The 19,384-nt window shown below is 53.3% G+C and overlaps 2 long non-coding RNA genes and 1 pseudogene across 2 annotated transcripts; 2 read left to right on the forward strand and 1 right to left on the reverse strand.

The window, feature by feature from the left end:
- Positions 1 to 19,384, forward strand: part of LOC135306051 (zinc finger protein 271-like) — a 366,476-nt pseudogene that overhangs the window by 242,888 nt on the left and 104,204 nt on the right.
- On the reverse strand, positions 8,997 to 18,446 carry LOC135305776 (uncharacterized). The gene is made up of 3 exons (XR_010366761.1): positions 18,194 to 18,446; positions 9,360 to 9,554; positions 8,997 to 9,132 (listed from the first exon to the last, which is right to left on the reverse strand). It is a non-coding gene; the product is annotated as an uncharacterized LOC135305776 (long non-coding RNA).
- On the forward strand, positions 15,983 to 18,330 carry LOC135305754 (uncharacterized). Its single transcript, XR_010366738.1, has 2 exons — positions 15,983 to 17,707; positions 18,094 to 18,330. It is a non-coding gene; the product is annotated as an uncharacterized LOC135305754 (long non-coding RNA).

Consider the following 19,384-nt stretch of genomic DNA (forward strand, 5'->3'; position numbering starts at 1 on the left):
TGCAGGAGCCTGCAGACAATTCCTGCAGCACTTGGAGGATGATCCTGCTGCCCAAGGGACGTTCCCATGGTGCCAAGTCAGGAACTGGAATGGGGAGTGGGGCCAGAGAGGAAAGGGCAAACAGGGATGGACTGTTTGCAGGGCAGGGAACAGCAGTGGACAATAGGAAGAAATCTAGACCAAGGAAGAGTAAAGAACGCAAAGGTGAAGCCAAGGAAATGCTGAGGGCAGTTTGGGGGTGACTGCCAGGCAGCCCTGGCTCTGTGGAACAGCATCTGCAGTGGCACAGGAAATTCCCAGCTGATGGGAACAAACTTTCTGGCTGACTGCAGAGGCCAGGACAAAGCTGAGTGGTTTCCCTGGTGTCCCCCAGCCCTTGCTGGCCCCAGGGGCTGATGGCATTTGTGCTCCCTCAGGTTCATGTCCCCACAGCAGCAGCATGGAGGTGCTCCCGCCTGCTGTGTGCAATGCAAACAGGGGCTCCTGAGCCAGTGCTGCCGTGGCTGTGCCTGCAAGGATGCGGCACCTGTGTGAGCTGGGGGAGAGGCCAGGGCTGCAGAGGGGGGATGTTGTTGGCAGCTCCATCAGGACGCTCTGGGACGCTGCCCTGGGCTGTGCAGCGCACTGGGGATGGATCAGCCCCTGCTCTGCTGCTCCTTCCCATCTCCCCCAGGGCCCTTGCAGAGCCCCAGCCATGCTGTTTGCCCCCAGCCTGCCCACGGCCAGCCGGGGGCTGCTCAGCCTGGGGCTCTTCTGTGCTGAGCACTGGCCTGGCTGTGTTCTTGAGAGAGCCTGGGCAAGGAGCCTGGAGCCCCCAGGGCCTGGCCTGAGGCGTCAGCGCTGCCCCAGCAGTGCCCATGGCCTGTCCCTGCTGCAGCCCCGGCACTGCCACCCCCAGGACTGTGCCCGGCCCCGAGAGCACTCAGGCCCTGCAGCAACACCAGGGCCACCAGGGCAGCGGGGCAGGGCCACGGCAGCAGCACTGCCAACACCAAGTGCTGCTGCTGCTGCTGGGCACAGCTGCTGGGCCAGCACTGATCTGCCCCAGCTCTGCACACAGACATTGCTGCTGCAGCTCCAGAGAAGGCAACAAAAGGGCATCTCTGGAGAAAACTCTGCTGGGAGATCCTTTAGTTCCTTTAAAGCCACTGAGCAAACACCCCCTCAGTGACACAGTCTGCGGCCACGGTGAATGTGTAGAGAAACAAAATGAGAAATGGAACAAACAATGACCCTACTTTGTAGACAATATGAAAAAACTAAAACAAAGGGAAAAAAAAATGAAACACAACCAAACCAACAAGAAGTATCAAAGACAACCTTTATTACAAAAGATTTGCCAAAATTGATGAGCAGTTTAATGTTTCTGAAAGCATCCAGTCATCAGTCTCCACACTGCAGCCTTGAGCTCCTGGTTCCTCAGGCTGTAGATGAGGGGGTTCAGGGCTGGAGTCACAACTGAGTACAGAACTGACAGGGCCAGATCCAGGGACGGAGAGGACACGGAGGGGGGTTTCAGGTAGGCAAACATGACTGTGCTGATGAAGAGGGAGACCATGGCCAGGTGAGGGAGGCAGGTGGAAAAGGCTTTGTGCTGTCCCTGCTCAGAGGGGATCCTCAGCACATCCCTGAAGATCTGCACATAGGAGAAAACAATGAACACAAAACAGCCAAATAATAAGGAGGCACTGAACACAATGAGCCCTAGTTCCCTGAAGTAGGAGTTTGAGCAGGAGAGTTTGAGAATCTAGGGGATTTCACAGAAGAACTGGCCCAGGGCATTGCCATGGCACAGGGGCAGGGAAAATGTATTGGCTGTGTGCAGCAATGAATAGAGAAAGGCACTGGCCCAGGCAGCTGCTGCCATGTGGGCACAAGCTCTGCTGCCCAGGAGGGTCCCGTAGTGCAGGGGTTTGTAGATGGACACGTAACGGTCGTAGCACATGATGGTCAGGAGGAAATACTCTGCTGAGATGAAGAACACAAAAAACCAAAACCTGTGCAGCACATCCTGTGTAGGAGATGGTGGTGGTGTCCCAGAGGGAATTGTGCATGGCTTTGGGGACAGTGGTGCAGATGGAGCCCAGGTCGCTGAGGGCCAGGTTGAGCAGGAAGAAGAACATGGGCGTGTGCAGGTGGTGGCCGCAGGCTACGGCGCTGATGATGAGGCCGTTGCCCAGGAGGGCAGCCAGGGAGATGCCCAGCAAGAGGCAGAAGTGCAGGAGCTGCAGCTGCCGCGTGTCTGCCAATGCCAGCAGGAGGAAATGCCTGATGGAGCTGCTGTTGGACATTTCTTCACTCTGGGTATTATGAGCTATTCAAAGACAACAATTATAATCTGGACAAAGTACCTTGAGTCAATCCTCTGCTAATTTCTTACACAATCACTCAAAATTGCTTCTCTTTCTTTGGGGAAATTTCATTTACTTTTTTTTTTTAATTTAGGTTTGGCTGCTAAGTAACTACGTGTTTTCTGGAAGGGGCTGATGTCTTGTTCTTAGCACTGCTCTCAGCCTGAACACTGGGGAGCCCAGAGGGAAAACAGGGCTCCCTGTGCCCCAGAGCAGTCAAACCTGCTGGTCCCACACAGGTGTCCTTTGTTCATTTCACCAGCCTCTAGTACAGGATGGACAAATTTCAAAGTGTACTTAAAAATAATGTGGCCGTTTTGAACACTCCAGTTTCAAAATCAATCTCTCCAAACCCTTCTCTCTTTCCCTGTGCAGCTGGACAGGGAGGGATGCCAAAGGTTGGTCTGTCTGTCTGCTGCCTGCAGTTGTGCCTATTTGGAGCTGTTTCTCTTTACCTGAGCCTTGTCCCTGCCAGTGCTGCCAGAGCCCAGCCCAGCCCTGGGAACTCAGCTCTGCCCTGCAGACCCCTCCCAGCACAGGGCACTGCCCAGGGGCATCTCCCTGGCAGCAGGGCCCTAAGGACAGGGCAGACAAACAGAGATGCTGCAAGCCAAGGTGCTGCTGCTGCTGTCTGTAGGGAGAGGAGGCTGAGGAGGCAATTTCTGAGGGAGATCTGAGGCACATCTGCTCATGCCCAGGCTGACAGTGCAGGAGTCTCAGTGACACAGCCAAAGCTGACAGCCCCTTCCCTTTAGGAGAAAGCTGAGAGCAGCCCTGGCCATGCAGCACCATCTCCACAGCAGGAGGAATCTGTCCTGATGGGGGTTGCTCCTGCCACCTCCAACTTCTCCCCTGCAGTGTCCATGGGGAGCTGCCAGGCAGGTTGAGAGCTGCCCCTGGCAGGTGGCACATCCCCTGGGCTGGCCAAGAGCCCTGAGGGCTGCAGGACCTGCTCTGCAGGACAGCCCTGGCAGCCCTGGCTGCAGCCCCAGCTTCACCCCCTGCAGCCGTCCCTGGCAGCAGGAGCCGTCCTGCCCTGTCCCTCTGAGGGTGCCCAGGGCAGCCCTGCTCTGCAGCACATCCTCCTCCTCCTCCTGCTCCCCTGCCACAGAGAAATTGGGAGAGTCCTCCTGGCACATCCCCCAGGCTGTGGGGTGTGCTGGCTTCAGGAGATCCCTCCAGGAGCACAGGGGACATTGCCCTGCATCCACTGACTCACCATGTGGAGGGCTGTGAAGATCTTTCCCCAAGTGAAGTTTCAGCTCAATGACTTCCTCAGCCTGTCTCTGCCAGGCTCCTGTCCCCTCAGTGCCTGCAGGCAGAGCCCTCAGCCCTGCTGGGCTGGGAGAGGAGCTGGTCCTGGGAAGAGCTGTTCCTTTAAAGCTCAGCAGCACAGACACAGAACAAAGACTTTAATGACCCTCTTGGGACTTGGGTGTTGTTTACATCAGACTCAGTCCCTGAGAGAGCCTTCAAAAGACTTCTCCAGAACTCAAAGTTAAATTGAAACTCCAAAGTTTCTTGAAGTTTTAATGGGTCCCACTGAGGGACACGACTCTGAAAGTGTCCCCAGGTTCCAGGTAGAGCAGAACACTGGAGGCAGTGATGACAGGTGGGGACAAGCAAGGGAAAGGTGTCTCTGGTGCTGAGCAAACCTGGATGTGTTTCAGGAATGCAAAGGGCCAAGGCCTGAGCCCCGGCCCCTGGCCATGCAGATCCTGTCCCTCCCTCCTTGCTCAGGGCTCTTCCCGGGATGGGCTCTGGCATGTGGGGATGTGCAATGCCAAGGGCAGCACCATGGGGCGGCCCCCTGCCAGGCTGCTGAGCAGGGACAAGCAGCTACCCTGTGATGTCACACAGCCCCTTGGATGTCACACAGCCACCTGTGATCTCATACAGCATCTTGTGACGTCACAGAGCACCCTATGATTTAACACAGCCACCTGTGATGTCACAGCCCACTCTGGGATGTCATACAGCACCCTTGTTTTGTCACAGAGCCAATTCTGGGATGTCACCCTGGAATGTCATGCAGCTGCATTGTGATGTCCCAGAAGACTCTGTGATGTCAGAAAGTTGCTTTGTGATGTCACAGTCTGTTCTGTGATGTCACAGTCTTCTCTATGATGTTACACAGCCACCTAGTGATGTCACAACCCACTCGCTGATGTCACAGAGCCACCAGCTGTTACGTCCGGATCTGCTCTATCGCCTCATACCCTACTCCATGATGTCACAGACAGCTCTGTGATGTCACAACACCCTCAGTGATGTCACAAAACCCTCTCTGTTATGTCATGCTGCCACTCTGTAATGTCACAGCACACACTTTGACCTCAGTCTCCTCTATGATGTCATACAGCCATACCATGATGTCACAGCCTGCTTTGTGTTGTCACACAGTCTCCTCTATGATGCTGCAGCTGCTCAGTGACCTCACACAACAAACTCTGTGATGTCATAACCCAACCTGTGACCTCACACAGCCCACTCTGTGCTGTCACACAGCCCCTTGCTGACATCACAGCTGCTCTGTGCCTCTAGGACACAGCCACAGAGGTGCCGCTGTGACACAGCCCCCTCTGGGACATCCCCCAGCCCCTGCCAGTGCTGAGCCCCTGTCAGCTCTGGCTGTGCCCTGCTGGTGTCCCTGAGCTGCCCTGGCAGTGCCCCAGCCCTGCTGGGCTGTGCACAGGAGCTGCTCCTGGCCAGAGCTGTCTCTCTGCAGCGCTGCCCTTGCCAGGAGCTGCCTCTGGGCCAGGAGCCCGGCCCAGCTCAGCAGCACAGACACAGCACCAGGACTTTAATCACACTCTGGGGCTTTGGTGCTCTTTGCATCAGACTCAGTCCCTTGGAGTGTGCTCAAAAAGCTTCTCAAGAACTCCAAGTTAAGCTGAAACATAGAGATTTCTTGTAGTTTAAATGGGGTCTACTGAGGGACATAACTCATGTGAAAGTGTCCCCAGGTTCCAGTTAGAGCAGAACAATGGAGGCAGTGATGACAGCTTCAGACAAGGAAGGGAAACGTGCCTCTGGTGCTGAGTAAACCTGGATGTGTTTCAGGAATGCAAAGGGCCAAGGCCTGAGCCCCAGCCCCTGGCAAGGCAGATCCTGTCCCTCCCTCCTTGCTCAGGGCTCTTCCCGGGATGGGCTCTGGCATGTGGGGATGTGCAATGCCAAGGACAGCACAATGGGGCGGCCCCTGCAAGGCTGCTGAGCAGGGACAAGGAGGCAATGAGGCCCCAGGCCTGCAAGGGTCACTTGTCTCCTGCTCCTGGCTCAGGCCCAGGGCCAGCAGCCATGGCCAAAGTGCTGCCCAAGTTGGCTCTGTCAGGGCCTTGCAGCTGCTGCCCATCCCTGTGCCCTCTGCAGCCCAGGCTGTCCTACGGTGTCCCTGCCCTGCGCCTCTGTCCCTGCAGGCTGTCGTCATCCCCCGGCTGCCCCACCTGGCTGGCCCCTTCCTTTGCTGACAGCTCTGCCTCCTGCCTGCCTCTGCCCGCCCACACAAAGCCTTGGGCTGCTCCAGGCTCCTTCTGAGGGATGTGTTGCACCACAGCCCTGCCCTGGGAGGAATATTCCTTTCTCCTAGTGTCCACTTCGGGCCTCCTCAGCTGTCCTTGCTGCCATTATCTTTCTCAGGATCATTTAAATATGAAGCTCCAGCCTCTCTGAAACCACCCTTCAATCCCTCCCAGGCTACTCCTGTTCTGTCCTCAGTCTCCACACCACTGAGCCCAGAGCCATCAGCCTCTCCCTGCTGGTTATGTGATGAGGCCTCCAAACCTCATCTTGGGAGATGTTTGGGTCCTCTCCAAGATGTGTGAAAATGGAAAAATAGTGGTCAAAGTTACGTTCTCCCAAATCTTGCAGTGACAGAACAAGGCTCAATATCTCTAAACCGAATGAGGGTGGATTTACATTTGTTAGAAAGAGGAAATATTTTACAGTTATGAGAGAGGCAGGAAACTGCAACTGCTTTTCCAGATAAGTGAATGCCCCATCCCAGGAATTGCCCATGAGCAGGAGCTTTGTGCAACCTGAGCCAGTGAAACCCTCTTATCCCCAAGAACAGAATTGCTGTTGTGTGGGTTCTCTGATGTGCTGGGTGCCCTCACAATGCTTCTGGCCAGAATGTCTGCTGAGGGCAGCCAGGCTGCTGCAGGGGCAGTGACCTCACAGCCATCACCATGGCAGCCCTGTGCCCTGGGCCTGCCTCTCCCCTTTCCTCTGCCCCTGCCTTGTCTCTGCTGGCATGAAGAGTTTTGTCATTCATATCTTGTGCCCAAGGCGCTGGGGCCAATGGCTTCCCAGGCAGGCTCCTGGAGCAGAAGTGGCTTTTCAGAGCCCAGGCAGAAATGAGCCCTGAGGCAGCAGCTCTGCAGTGCTGGCCACCAGGCCAGGCTGCCAAGGGAGGCTTCTGGCCATGGCCTGCAAGCAGCTGCTGCTGCCAAGGTGCCTTTGGTGCCTCAGGCTCTGCCTGGCACAGCTCCCAGCACGGCACTCTGCCCTTGTGCCCGAGCCCTTCCCTGTGCTGGGGCTAGCCTGGGGCTTTTCCTGCAGCGGGACCTGCCCTGCTCCTGGCACAGGAAAGGCAGTTCCTGCTGGAGCAGGAGGCTCTGCCTGCAGTGGGCTCCAACAACTCCTGCAAGGCCCTGTTTATTTCAAAATGTTGCCTAGAGCAGAATATTCTAATAATTGTTATAGGTCCTGTAATGTGGAGTAAATAACTGTAGTTAAGTTCTTTCTTCTAATTATGATCAGAAGCAATCCGAGCTGTATTAATAGAAATTTATCTGGTATTCCATCATTAATCCTGTGGGACAAATTGCATTAAGGTTCAATTCTACCTGTCCAATCTTTTACACCTTTGAAAATGTCTGGGCCTGGGATGGGATCCAACCACTCCCAGTCTCCTGTATTAAAAGGAGTTTTAGAAGTGTAGGGGTCCTGCAGGGGTTTTGAGGATCCATGGTGGCTCTTGGGTGTCATTTCTCCACATCATGTCTCAACAGGAGTTTCTCCAATAAAGAAATAAAGCTTGTGCCTGAACCTCGCACTGTGCCCATGACAGGAAACCCTGGGAGTGTCTGGGACATCCCGGCTCTTTGGCAGCCTGGGGACTCCTGGGATGTCACCGTGGAGCCCTCGTGAGTGCCTGTGACAGATCGGTGCCTTTGCAGCCCAAGGTGCCCTGGGATGTCACCATGGAATGGCTGTGACTGCCTCTGAGCACAGGGCTCTTTACCATCCCCAGAAACCCCTGGGAGGTGTCCATGGAGCCCCTGTCTCTGCCTGTGACATTCTAGCTCTTGAACATCCTGGAGACTCTTGGAATGTCCCCATGTAACTCCTCTGAGGGCGTGTGAAAAATCTGATCCTTAACAGGCAACCATCACCAGCCCCATTTCTATGGTCAGTTTCCATGGCATCCATCACCAGGCCCCTGTTCCCCCAGTTCCACAGAATTGGCTGAGCTGGGAGGGACCCATCAGGATCCTGGAGTCCAACTGCTGGCCCTGCACAGGACACCCCAAAAATGCCAGCCAGAGCCTGGCAGCGCTGTCCAAATGCTGCTGGAGCTCAGAGAGCCCTGGAGCTGGGAGCCTTCCCTGGGGAGCCTGGGCAGTGCCCCAGCAGCCTCTGGGGAAAAACCTTTTCCTGAGATCCAACCTGAGCCTGCCCCGACTCAGCTGCAGCCGTTCCCTAGTCCTGTCCCTGGGCACCAGAGGGAAGAGGTTCCCACAGCCCCAGCCAGGGACCCGCTCTCAAGGCTGTTGCCATGGGCACCAGGGCTGGGACCAGCTGGGATGCTCTGTTTCCACAGGCTGGCCTTTAGGAATGGGATTCCCCAATTTCCTGATCCAACTAAAACTGCACTGCCATGCGCTGACATCCCACCTCCCATGGAAATAACAAAAGGCAAAGATCCTGGGCTGGGATAAGAACAATTTATTGGGAACAGCAATGAGATATGAAACAAACAGAAACAAAAACAATATTGATCACAGAAGGGATATGCAAAAGGGAAAACTACAATGCAACTAACTGTCTCTTCCCGGCCACAATTTCCTCCTGCCTGGAAAGGACACTCTTCTCCTCAGGGAAAGAGTCCTTTTCCTGCCCCTGGCAATGACTAGAGGTGAGAGTGAAGGTAATGACATGGCCCTGGCCATACCCTCATGGTCTTTGATCCCACACCATGTCATTGGCAGGGGCAGGAGGAGGGACAGGTGTCTCCCCAGCATGGATCACAGGGAACACATATCTCCAGGGCTCTTTCCAATATGGGTCCTCCAATGGGGGATGAAGCTGGAGCAGGGCACAAAGCTCTCCCTGCAGTTGGGGCACTGGCAGGACAGCCCTTACCAGTGACTCCTGGCTGGTCAAGTCAGAGCTCTGGGTGAAGCTCTTCCCACATGTGGGGTACCCGTAGGGCGTCTCCCCAGTGTGGATGCGTCGGTGCCTGATGAGGTGGGAGTTTTGCTTGAAGCCCTTCCCGCAGTCAGGGCAGCGGAAGGGCCTCTCATCTGTGTGAATCCTTTGATGCCTGAGGAGATTGGAGCGGGCCTGAAACCTCTTCCCACACGTGGGGCACTCGTAGGGCCTCTCCCCGGTGTGCATGAGCCGGTGCCTGACGAGGTTGGAGTTGCACTTGAAGCCCTTCCCACAATCAGGGCAGCAGAAGGGCCTCTTCTCTGAGTGAATCCGCTGGTGCAGGAGGAGAGCTGAGCTGATCCGAAACCTCTTCTGACACTCAGGACAATCGTAGGGCCTCTCCCCACTGTGGATGCGTTGGTGGGTCACAAGGGTGGATCTGTAGCTGAACCCCTTCCCACACTCCCCACATTTGTATGGCCATTCCCCAGTGTGGATCATCTGGTGGCAGATCAGGGTGGTCTTCTGCCTGAACCTCTTCCCACACTCCAAGCACTTGTGGGGCTTGTCCCCATCATGAGGCTGCTCATGGACCACCAGCTCCGAGCTCTGGCTGAAGCTCTGTCCACCTACCTGGCTCAGGGTGGGTCTTTCCTTTTCAGAGTACCCTGGGCTGAGTTTGGAGCCCCTCCTCCTGTGGGATCTCTGCGGCTTTTCTTCCCTGTTGTATTCCTGTGCTGTGGAGCCACTCAAATTGCTCAACATCATCGCCTCTGCTACGATGTCGTGCCATGGGGCTTTGTCCTCGCTGGTCTCCATCCTCAGATCCTTGTCGGGGGGGGGGGGGGGGGAGGACAGAAAGAGGATGGGATTTGCCTCTGTGCCAGAGGGAAGGGAAAGGAAATTCCCCCAGTTCATCTGTGGCAGGACAGCATTGGAGCACCCCCATGCTGCTGCTCTGGGGACATGAACCTGAGGGAGCACAAATGCCATCAGCCCCTGGGGCCAGCAAGGGCTGGGGGACACCAGGGAAACCACTCAGCTTTGTCCTGGCCTCTGCAGTCAGCCAGAAAGTTTGTTCCCACCAGCTGGGAGTTTCCTGTCCCACTGCAGACGCTGTTGTTCAGAGCCAGGGCTGACTGGCAGCCACCATAAAACTGCCCCGAGAATTTCCTTTGCTCCACCTTTGCTTTCTTTACCCATCCCTGATCCAGGTTTCTTCCTATTGTCCAGCCCTGTCCCCTCCCCTGCACACAGCCCATCCCTCTTTGCCCTTTCCTCTCTGGCCCCACTCCCCATTGCAGTTCCTGACTTGGCACCATGGGAACGTCCCTTGGGGAGCAGGATCATCCTCCAAGTGCTGCAGGAATTGTCTGCAGGCTCCTGCAGTGCCTCAAGCTGCTCCCTTGCCAGAGGCAGCCCAGGCCAGGGGGGCACATCTGGGCTGCTGTGTCTGCCTGTGGGGGTCCCTGTTCTGGGCAATGAGGAGGAGCTGCAGAGGCTCTGCAGGACTGACAGGATGGGCTTTGGGGCTGGCAGGAGAAGGTGAGGCACCTGGGCTGCTGGAGCTTCTGAAGAGGAGGCCCAGGGCTCATCCTGCAACTGCTGCAAGGGTGGATTTAGAGAATCCCAGAATCAGTAAGGTTGGAAAAGACCTTGGAAATCATCAAGTCCAATCTGTGCCCTGACATTGCCTTGTCTCCCTGAAGCCTCCTCTTCTCCAGGATAAATGAACTCAGTTCCCTCACCTGCTTCTCACAGGACATGTGCTGCAGACCACTCACTAGCCTTGTTGCCCTTCTCTGGACATGCTCCAGCCCCTCCATGTCCTTCCTAAATTGGGGGTCCTGAACTGGACACAGCACCTGAGGTGCTGCCTAACTGGTGCTGAGCACAGGGGAAGAATCACTGCCCTGCTCCTGCTGGCCACACCATTCCTGATCCATAGGAGTGCCAGAGGTTGGATGGGGGATATGGCAGGGAGGTGGTGGGGACAAAGTGTTCTTGATTGTCAGCCATGAAGTTTCTTGATTTTCATATCTTTTCAGACTGCTTTAGAAGGTGCTGAGGTCAATATCAATTGGACATTACTGATATCAATCTATAAACAGGAAAAGAAAACAGGACAAAATAGTTGTCTCTGCATTTTTTCCGATATAACATATTCACCTGGGATACACATCTGAAATCTGTCTAATTAAGCACAGAAGATTTAAAACTTCAATTTTTGCCATGAGCTTTTCTTGTTCAGGTCTTTTGAACAAATGTTTATGTTATATTTTCTTAATTATCCCATCATAAAAAAAACCCAAACAACATTAAATGTAGCAGCAGTTTAAATGAAGTAGCTTAAAAGTATATAAAATTGAATGCACTCAAAATATTGACAATATAATTTGGTTATTATAGGGATAATTTGGTTCTTATAATAGCACATAAGCAAAAATAACTGTGTGGGGTAGCACAGGGTACAGAGTGCAGGGCTTGACCCCTGTCCCCTCACGTACATATTGCCAAACCTAAAATTCTCCTTTTTATAATGTACATCATCACCATCTCCTCCCATTTTCAATTTGTCACACTTGTATCTCCACCCTCATTATCACCTTTACCATGCATGATCCAACATTTTTTAGGGGGTCATGCCACTCTTTGGGGGTCATCTCTGATGAAGGCCTCTCCTCTTGCTCAATGTCCTTTGATTCACCTTTTGGATTACACATGCACACCAAGCTGGTATAATGTAAGCCACAGCTAATATCATACAAGCCAATATTATGTTCTAGCATCAAAGCAATAAATCTCATATAATTAATTTTCCTGGATGTCCAACCAAATTTTCCTCTCTTCCAACTAAATTTAGAAATAGTTATCTCTTGCTTCTTCTTCTTCTTCTGAACATCTGCATGAGAAGGGTGGGGGGGGAGGATGACACCCCTCCTCTCCCTGTCTTTCTTGGCATTATACCTTTAACTGTTTTATTATTTCCAAATATTAATTATTTTAATTCTTGTATTAATATTGAGTACTGTTTCAATTTTATCACCACAGATCACAACTATTTATTAGATAGGGAAAAAGAGAGTCTGATGTATCAATTACATCCTTCTCCATAGCTTTACAAGAGGATTTCAGCTCTAAGATCAAGGCATTTCCTCATCCCTCCCATCTGGGACACAAGTTCCTCTTCACTGACCTCACTGTCTTCATGTTGCTCTTCTATGTACCTGCACTTTGTCCTTTTCTCTCCCTCGAGGGAGGATGGAAGCACTGAAAGAGTTAATATCTCTCCCGGGGCCTGCAGATGTGTCGTGGTTTGGCCCAGAAATGTGTTTTTGGAAAGGTCTAAGTCGGGCCAATCAGTGGCCAAAATCACAATTGGCATGTGATATGGCCACTGAGGATCTGGATACGCCTCTGAGAACACACGGGGGTTAAAAGCAGGAGATTCCCATAGAACTTCCTCTTTGGGAATCCGGCGTTGGTGAGTAGAGTCTGGCCTCTCCCCTGCCCAGCTGCGTCTGGGTGGGGGAGGGGGAGGCCATGACAGGGAGGAGGCCGGGAGCCCCAAAAGCTGCAGAGGTGGAGGAGAACATGCAGGGGTTGACGAGATTTGAGATGTCTGGGCAGCCCCCCCCCCCCCCCCCCCCGGAGAGAGGGACAGAGATTGTGCTGGCGGCTCAGCCGGCCAGAAGCGGGGGAGGTGGCGAGAGAAGGTGCCCGGCAGCTGTGGGAGTCCTGGACAGGCAGAGGCGAAGTTTTTAACCCCTTGGTAGAGTAATAGAAACCTTGCAAATACTGCTCCTCCTGAATCAGAATGAGGAGAGAGAGATGATAGACTGCGTGTGAGGAAAACTGGAAGAGATGAGAAGAATCCTAGGTGGGAAGAGATGATGGAGTGGCCTTGAGCGGGACTCTTTCTTGTATGGCCATGGACAGACCCATACCTGGAGACTGTATTTAGGGGGAGACAATGCTTTGGAGCCAAGAGTGAAGCAGTGGAGTGAACAGAGACGGCTGAGGAGGGTGTGGGATGCCCTCTGTCTCCGTGGAGGGGAAGATCTCTGCTCACGAGCCCCTCGGCCCCAGGGGGTAAATTTGGGGGGGGACTGGTGTCCCAAAGTTGAGAGACTGCTGCTTTTGGAACTGGGTAGAGCATCCTTAAACAAGATACCCTAAAAGCAGTCCTGGCCTGTGTCCAGTGGTGAGAGCACTGGACATGGGGGGGAAGCCTATGGTGCAAGGGAGGACTTCTCTCTCTCCCCGATGGATTTGAGGGTGGATTATTTGAAAAGATGATGATGGACTGAAAGCTGATTACCTGAAAGGTGGGAATCTATGGTGTTATCTCATTCTGTGGAGAAAAGGGAGGGGGGAGGAGGAATGTATTTGGAAAGTTTTTATTCTTTGCTCTGTGTGTGTGTGTTCCTTTATGGATATTGTTATTAATAAAATGTTGTGTTTTTCCCTCCATCCCCGAATGGGAGCCTGTTTTGTTCTGTTCCCGGGTAACATCTCACAGCAACCCTTTTAGAAATATACCGTTCATGGGGGCCCTGGCATTGTGCCAGGGTCAAACCATGACAAGATGGTTCCGTCACCCCGGCCGGGCTGGGTCCTTGCGGCCGGAGCTGTTTTACCATGGAGGTTTCTGCAGCGGCTGTGCTGGGGCTGTGTCAGGATGGGCTGCACTGGGGCAGGGCCAGGATCTCAGCAGCCAGGCCAGAACACAGCAGCAGCAGGGCCGGGCCCATGGCTTCTCCTCCCCCTGCCCGGGGCTTACGGGTGAACCCCAAGGGTGGCAGAATCTTGTCCGAGCCGGCCCGGCCCGGGGCTGCTCCTGGGGCCCGGCGGATCCTGGCTGGGCCCGGGCTGGCGGCGGGGCAGGGCTCGGTAGCGCCCAGGTGTTGGCAACCGCAGCCATGGCCCGGCCCGGCCTCGGCCCCGCGGCCTCCCCTGCCCTGCCCGGCAGCCGATGGGGCCTGGGGGGCTCCCTGGGAAGGGGCCCGGCCCCACGGCAGGAGCCGCCCGGCCCGGCCCGGCTGAGACAGGGGCTGGGCCAGCCTTGTTACCTCTTTGCTGGCCAGAAGGGAAAGAGACCCTCCCAGGCTTTCTCGTCTTTAACATGTGTCTTCACAGAGGTGTGTACAGTTTCCTTAGTGGTTTAACAGATTGTCAATTCTCAAAGCTATTACTGATTTTTTTTTATTAGACACAGAGGAATCTGCTAGCAGCTTCTCTTCGAACATCACTTCCATGATGGAAAACCCCCACACCAGCACAGAGCACAGAGCTCCTTTCTCCATATGGAGTGGTCATGGGCCTGAGGCCTCAAAACCCCTTTTTTGGGAGATCTCTGGGGGCTCCGCCCAAGGTGTTTTAAAATGAAAACATTCAGTTTGGAGTCTAAGAAAATCACCAGAGGACAGGACCTGCCTGGCCTGTCTGTCCTGGCTGCTTTTGTCTGGGAGCAATCCCTAGATATACGGAATTTGGGAGGCCAAATTCTAATTTTGGCCATGGCCCTTGGCATGAAAGCTCATTCTTTTCCATCGGAAGGAAGGAACAGCCGCAGTGTTTCAGGGGAAGATGAGAGGTGATCACCAGAGGCCAAGGCCAGCCAGAGCTGGCAGGTTTTGTTCTGGGAGATATCCTTGCCTACAGGAAATTTTTTAGGGAGAGTACCAATTTTGGCTATGGTCACCTGAAAAGAAGGATGGTTCTTTTCCATAGCAATGAAATCATGGAGTCCCAGTGCTGCAGGAGCTGATGAGAGGCAGCCCTTGATATCCCAAGATCAGCTGGACCTGTCAGGTGGCCCCTGGGAGGCCAAGCCAACCAGACCTGTTCCATGTTCCCTTGGTTCCATGGGGCTCTGAGGTGTCATAATGCTCCCCTGGTTACAGAATCACCAAATCACAGAATCACAGGGTTGGAAGAGACCTTTAAGATCATTGAGTCCTACTCATTCCTTGATGCCTCAAATAAACCATGGCAGCGAGTGCCACATCCAATCTTTTTTTAAACACATCCTGGGATGGTGACTCCACCACCTCCCCGGGCAGACCATTCCTGTACTTTATCACTCTTTGCATGAAAAACTTTTTCCTACTATCTAGCCTATATTTTCCTTGGCATAGCTGTAGACCGTGTGCTCTGGTTCTGTCACTTGTTGCCTGCAGAAAGAGACCAACCCCCACATGACTACAACCACCTTTCAGGAAGTTGTTGAGATTGATAGGATATCTCTGAGTCTCCTTTTCTGCAGGCTAAACACCCCCAGCTCCCTCAGTTGTTCCTCACAGGGTTTGTGTTCCCAGCCCCTCACCAGCCTTGTTGCCCTCCTGTGGAAGTGCTCAAGCATCTCAATGTCCTTCCTAAACTGAGGAGCCCAGAACTGGACACAGCATTCAAGATGCAGCATCACCAGTGAATGAGTACAGGGGAAGAATGACCTCCCTGCTGCTGCTCGCCACACCATTCCTGATCCAGGCCAGGAGCCATTGGCCTTCTTGCCCACCTGGGCACACTGCTGGCTCATGTTCAGCTGGCTGTCGAGCAGTACCCCCAGGTCCCTTTCTGCCTGGCTTCTGTCCAGCCACTCTGTCCCCAGCCTATAATATTGCAGGAGGTTATGTGACCAAAATACAGGACTTGGGACATGAAGTTATTAAACTTCATCTTATTGGACTCTGCCCAATCACCCAACCATTCCAGATCTGCCTGCAGAGCCCGCCTACCTTCCACCAGATGGACACACGCTCCGAGCCCAGTGTCATCTGCAGATTTACTAATGAAAGACTCAATCCCCTCATACATGTCTTCAGTGAAGATATTGAACAGAGCTGGCCCCAGCACAGAGCCCTGAGGGACAGCACTGGTGCCTGGCTGCCAGCTGGATGCAGCAGCGCTCACCAGCACTCTCTGGGCCGGCCATGCAGCCAGTTCTGAACCCAGCACAGAGTGTTCCTGTCCCAGCCCTGGGCTGCAGCTTTTCCAGGAGTGTGCTGTGGGACACAGTGCCAAAGGCCTGGCTGGAGTCCAAATAGACACATCCCCAGCCTTTCCTGCATCCACCAGGAGGGTCACCTGGTCATAAAAGGAGACCAGGTTGGTCAAACATGACCTACCCCTCCTGAACCCCTGCTGGCTGGGTCTGATACCCTGGCCATGCTGGAAGTGCTGGGTGATGACACTCAGTACAAACTGTTCCATCACCTCACCAGGTGCTGAGGTCAGGCTGACTGGCCTGTAATTACCAGGATCCTCCTTCCCACCCTTGCTGTGAATGGGCGTCACATTGAGCAGCTTCCAGTCATCTGGAACCTCCCCAGTGAGCCAGGACTGCTGGTAAATGATGGAGAGCAGATTGACAAGCTCATCTGCCAGCTCCCTCATCACCCTGGGGTGGATCCCATCTGGTTCCATGGATTATGAACATCCAAGCAGCTCAGAAGTTCTCTGACAGCCTTCTCTTGGATAATGGGGGGACCATTCTGTTCCCTGACACCATCAACCAATTCAAGAAGATATTTGTCCTGGGGTCAAGCCGTCTTCCCACCAAAGACTGAGGCAAAGAAGGTGTTAAGCACTTCTGCCTTCTTCTTATCTGCCGTTACTAAGTCTCTGCCTCATCCAGTATAGAACAGAGGTTGGTCTTACCCTTCCTTTTACCATTAATGTACTTGTAAAAACATTTTTTATTATCCTTTACAGAAGTCACCATTTTAAATTCAAAATGAGCTTTGGCCTCCCTGATTTTTTTCCTATATGCTCTAGAAGCCCTCTTAAATACTTACTGAGAGACCTGACCCTCCTTTCAAAGATGATTCAACCTCTTTTTATTCTTAAGGTCCTCCAAAACCTCCCCTCCCCCTCTAGGCTGGGTGATTGCCTCGTTGCCTCATCTTTCAGCACAGAGGGACAGTCTGTTCCTGTGCCCTCAATATCTCTGTTTGGAAGCACATCCACTTTTTCTGAACTCCCTTGCATTTAAGGGCTGCTTTCAAAGGAACTCTTGGAATAAGCCACCTAAATAGGTCAAAGTCTGCTCTCCAAAAGTCTAGTATAAAAGTCTTATTAATGTTCCTCCTGACTTCACCAAATATCAAGAATTTTATAATCTTGTGATCACTCTGCCCCAAGTGGCCTCCAACCACCACATCTCCCACCTGCCCATCTCTATTTGCAAACAACAAGATCTAACACAGTACCTCCCCTGGTAGACTTTCCCATCAGCTGTGACAAAAAGTTGTCCTCCACAAACTCTAAAAATTTCCTGGACTGCCTCTTTTCAGTTTTATTAAGTTCCCAGCAAATGTTTACCAAGTTGAAGTCACCTACAAGAACAAAGGCTGATGATCCAGAAACATTCTCTAGCTGCTTACAGAATGAGTTGTCCACCACTTCTTCCTGGCTGGGTGGACGATAACAGACTCCCAGTAGGATGTCAGCCTTGTTGGCCTTCCCCCTAATTCTCACCCACAGGCATTCAACTCCATCCTCATTAGTTTCATTACCTGTGGTGTCCAAAGCCTCCCTAATATAAAGGGCCACCTCTCCATCTCTTCTCCCTTTTGTATCTCTCCTGAAGAGCTTGTAGCCATCCAGTGCAGTGCTCCAGCCCTGTGAATCATCCCACCACGTTTCTGTGATGGCAATTACACCACAGCTCTGCTGCTGCACCATGGCCTCCAGCTCTTCTTGTTTGTTACCCATGGTGTGTGCACTGGTATCCATGCACCTCAGCTGGGCTGCTGATTTCACCCCTAACTCAGGCTTACCACCCTTGGGCCTGCTTCCAGAGAGCCCAGCTGCATCCCTTTCCCCCTTCAGACCTAGTTTAAAGCCCTCTCAACAAGTTCTGCTAGTTCATGAGCTAAAAACTTTCTGCCCTTAACAGAGAGATGGAGCCCATCTGGTTCCAGCAGGCCAAGTACAGTAAAAGTTGTCCCATAATCAAGGAATTCAAAATTCTGCAGGTAACATCAACCCTTAAGCCACTTGTTAATAATTTGAGCTCTTCTATTCCTTTCACTGTTCTTCTTAGCCACCAGCGGGACTGAGGAAAAAACTACCTGTGCCCCTGTCCTATCAATCATCTGACCCAGTGCCCTAAAGTCCCTTTTAATTGTCCTGACACTCCTCTTTTCAATCTCTTCACTGCCAGCCTGGAGTATCAGCAGTGGCTAATAATGAGAGGGCTAAATCAGCCCAGGCAGTCTCTCAGTGATATCCCGTACCCAGGCCCCAGGGAGGCAGCAGACCTCTCTGTGGGGTGGGTGTGGTCGATGTATGGGGCTCACTGTTCCCCTCAGAAGGGAGTCACTCACCATGATTACCCTTTTTTTCCTTTTGGATGTTACAGGTGGCAATACCTCTCACAGATGAATCATAATTGGGAGACTCACTGGACAGATAATTTTCTTCTAAATCATGTGGCTGACTCCAGATCCAGGGGCTCATACCTGTTCCGAAGTGTCACCTGGCTGGGGAGTAGGGGTCAGGAGGAATTTTTATTATTACCTCCTTGAGTGGATATCTACTCCCACTCCCCTTCATCTATCAGGTATCCTTCTCTTGTCTGAGAGTAAGAGGTATAAAAGACTGTGGGAACCAAGGAGAGCATTGCTTCACTGCCAGATCTCATGGAACCAAGGATTCATTGTGACACTGCAGGGCCTTGGGGGACCATGGCACCATTGTGACACTGTGGGGCCCAAGGAGCCAAGGGACTCTGTGAAACCAAGGGGTTCCCTGGAACCAAAAGGATATTGTGACACTCATTTAATCATGGAGACCAGTGAGACACTCTGGGGCCTTATGGAAGCATGGTGACACCAAGCTGGCTGGGAGTGCTGATCACCTGGAAGGCAGGAGGGCTCTGCAGAGGGACCTGGACAGGCTGGATCCAGGGGCCAAATGCAACAAGGTGAGATTTAACGAGTCCAAGTGCTGGGTCCTGCACTTTGGCCACAACAACCCCTGCAGCGCTCCAGGCTGGGGACAGAGTGGCTGGACAGCAGCCAGACAGAAAGGCACCTGGGGGCACTGATGGACAGCAGGCTGGACATGAGGCAGCAGTGTGCCCAGGTGGGCAAGAAGGCCAATGGCTCCTGGCCTGGATCAGGAATGGTGTGGCCAGCAGGAGCAAGGCAGTGATTCTTCCCCTGTGCTGGGCACTGGTTGGGCAGCACTTCGAGTGCTGTGTCCAGTTGTGGGCCCCCCAATTTAGGAAGGACATGGAGGGGCTGGAGCGTGTCCAGAGAAGGGCAACAAGGCTGGGGAGGGGTCTTGAACACATGTCCTGTGAGAAGGGGCTGAGGGATCTGCTGGGATATTTTATCCAGAAGAAGAGGAGGCTCAGGGGAGACAAGGCAGTGTCAGGGCACAGGTTGGACTTGATGATGTCCAAGGTCTTTTCCAGCCCTGCTGATTCTGGGATTCTCTGAAACCACCCTTGGAGCAGTTCTACAATTAGCCCTGGGCCTTCTCTTCAGAAGCTCCAGCAGCCCAGGTGCCTCAGCTTCTCCTGCCAGCCCCAAAGCCCATCCTGTCAGTCGTGCAGAGCCTCTGCAGCTCCTCCTCATTGCCCAGAACAGGGAGCCCCACAGGCAGACACAGCAGCCCAGATGTGCCCCCCTGGCCTGGGCTGCCTC

This window comes from Passer domesticus, chromosome 8 (assembly GCF_036417665.1).
Source record: "Passer domesticus isolate bPasDom1 chromosome 8, bPasDom1.hap1, whole genome shotgun sequence".
Classification (NCBI taxonomy): Eukaryota; Metazoa; Chordata; class Aves; order Passeriformes; family Passeridae; genus Passer; species Passer domesticus.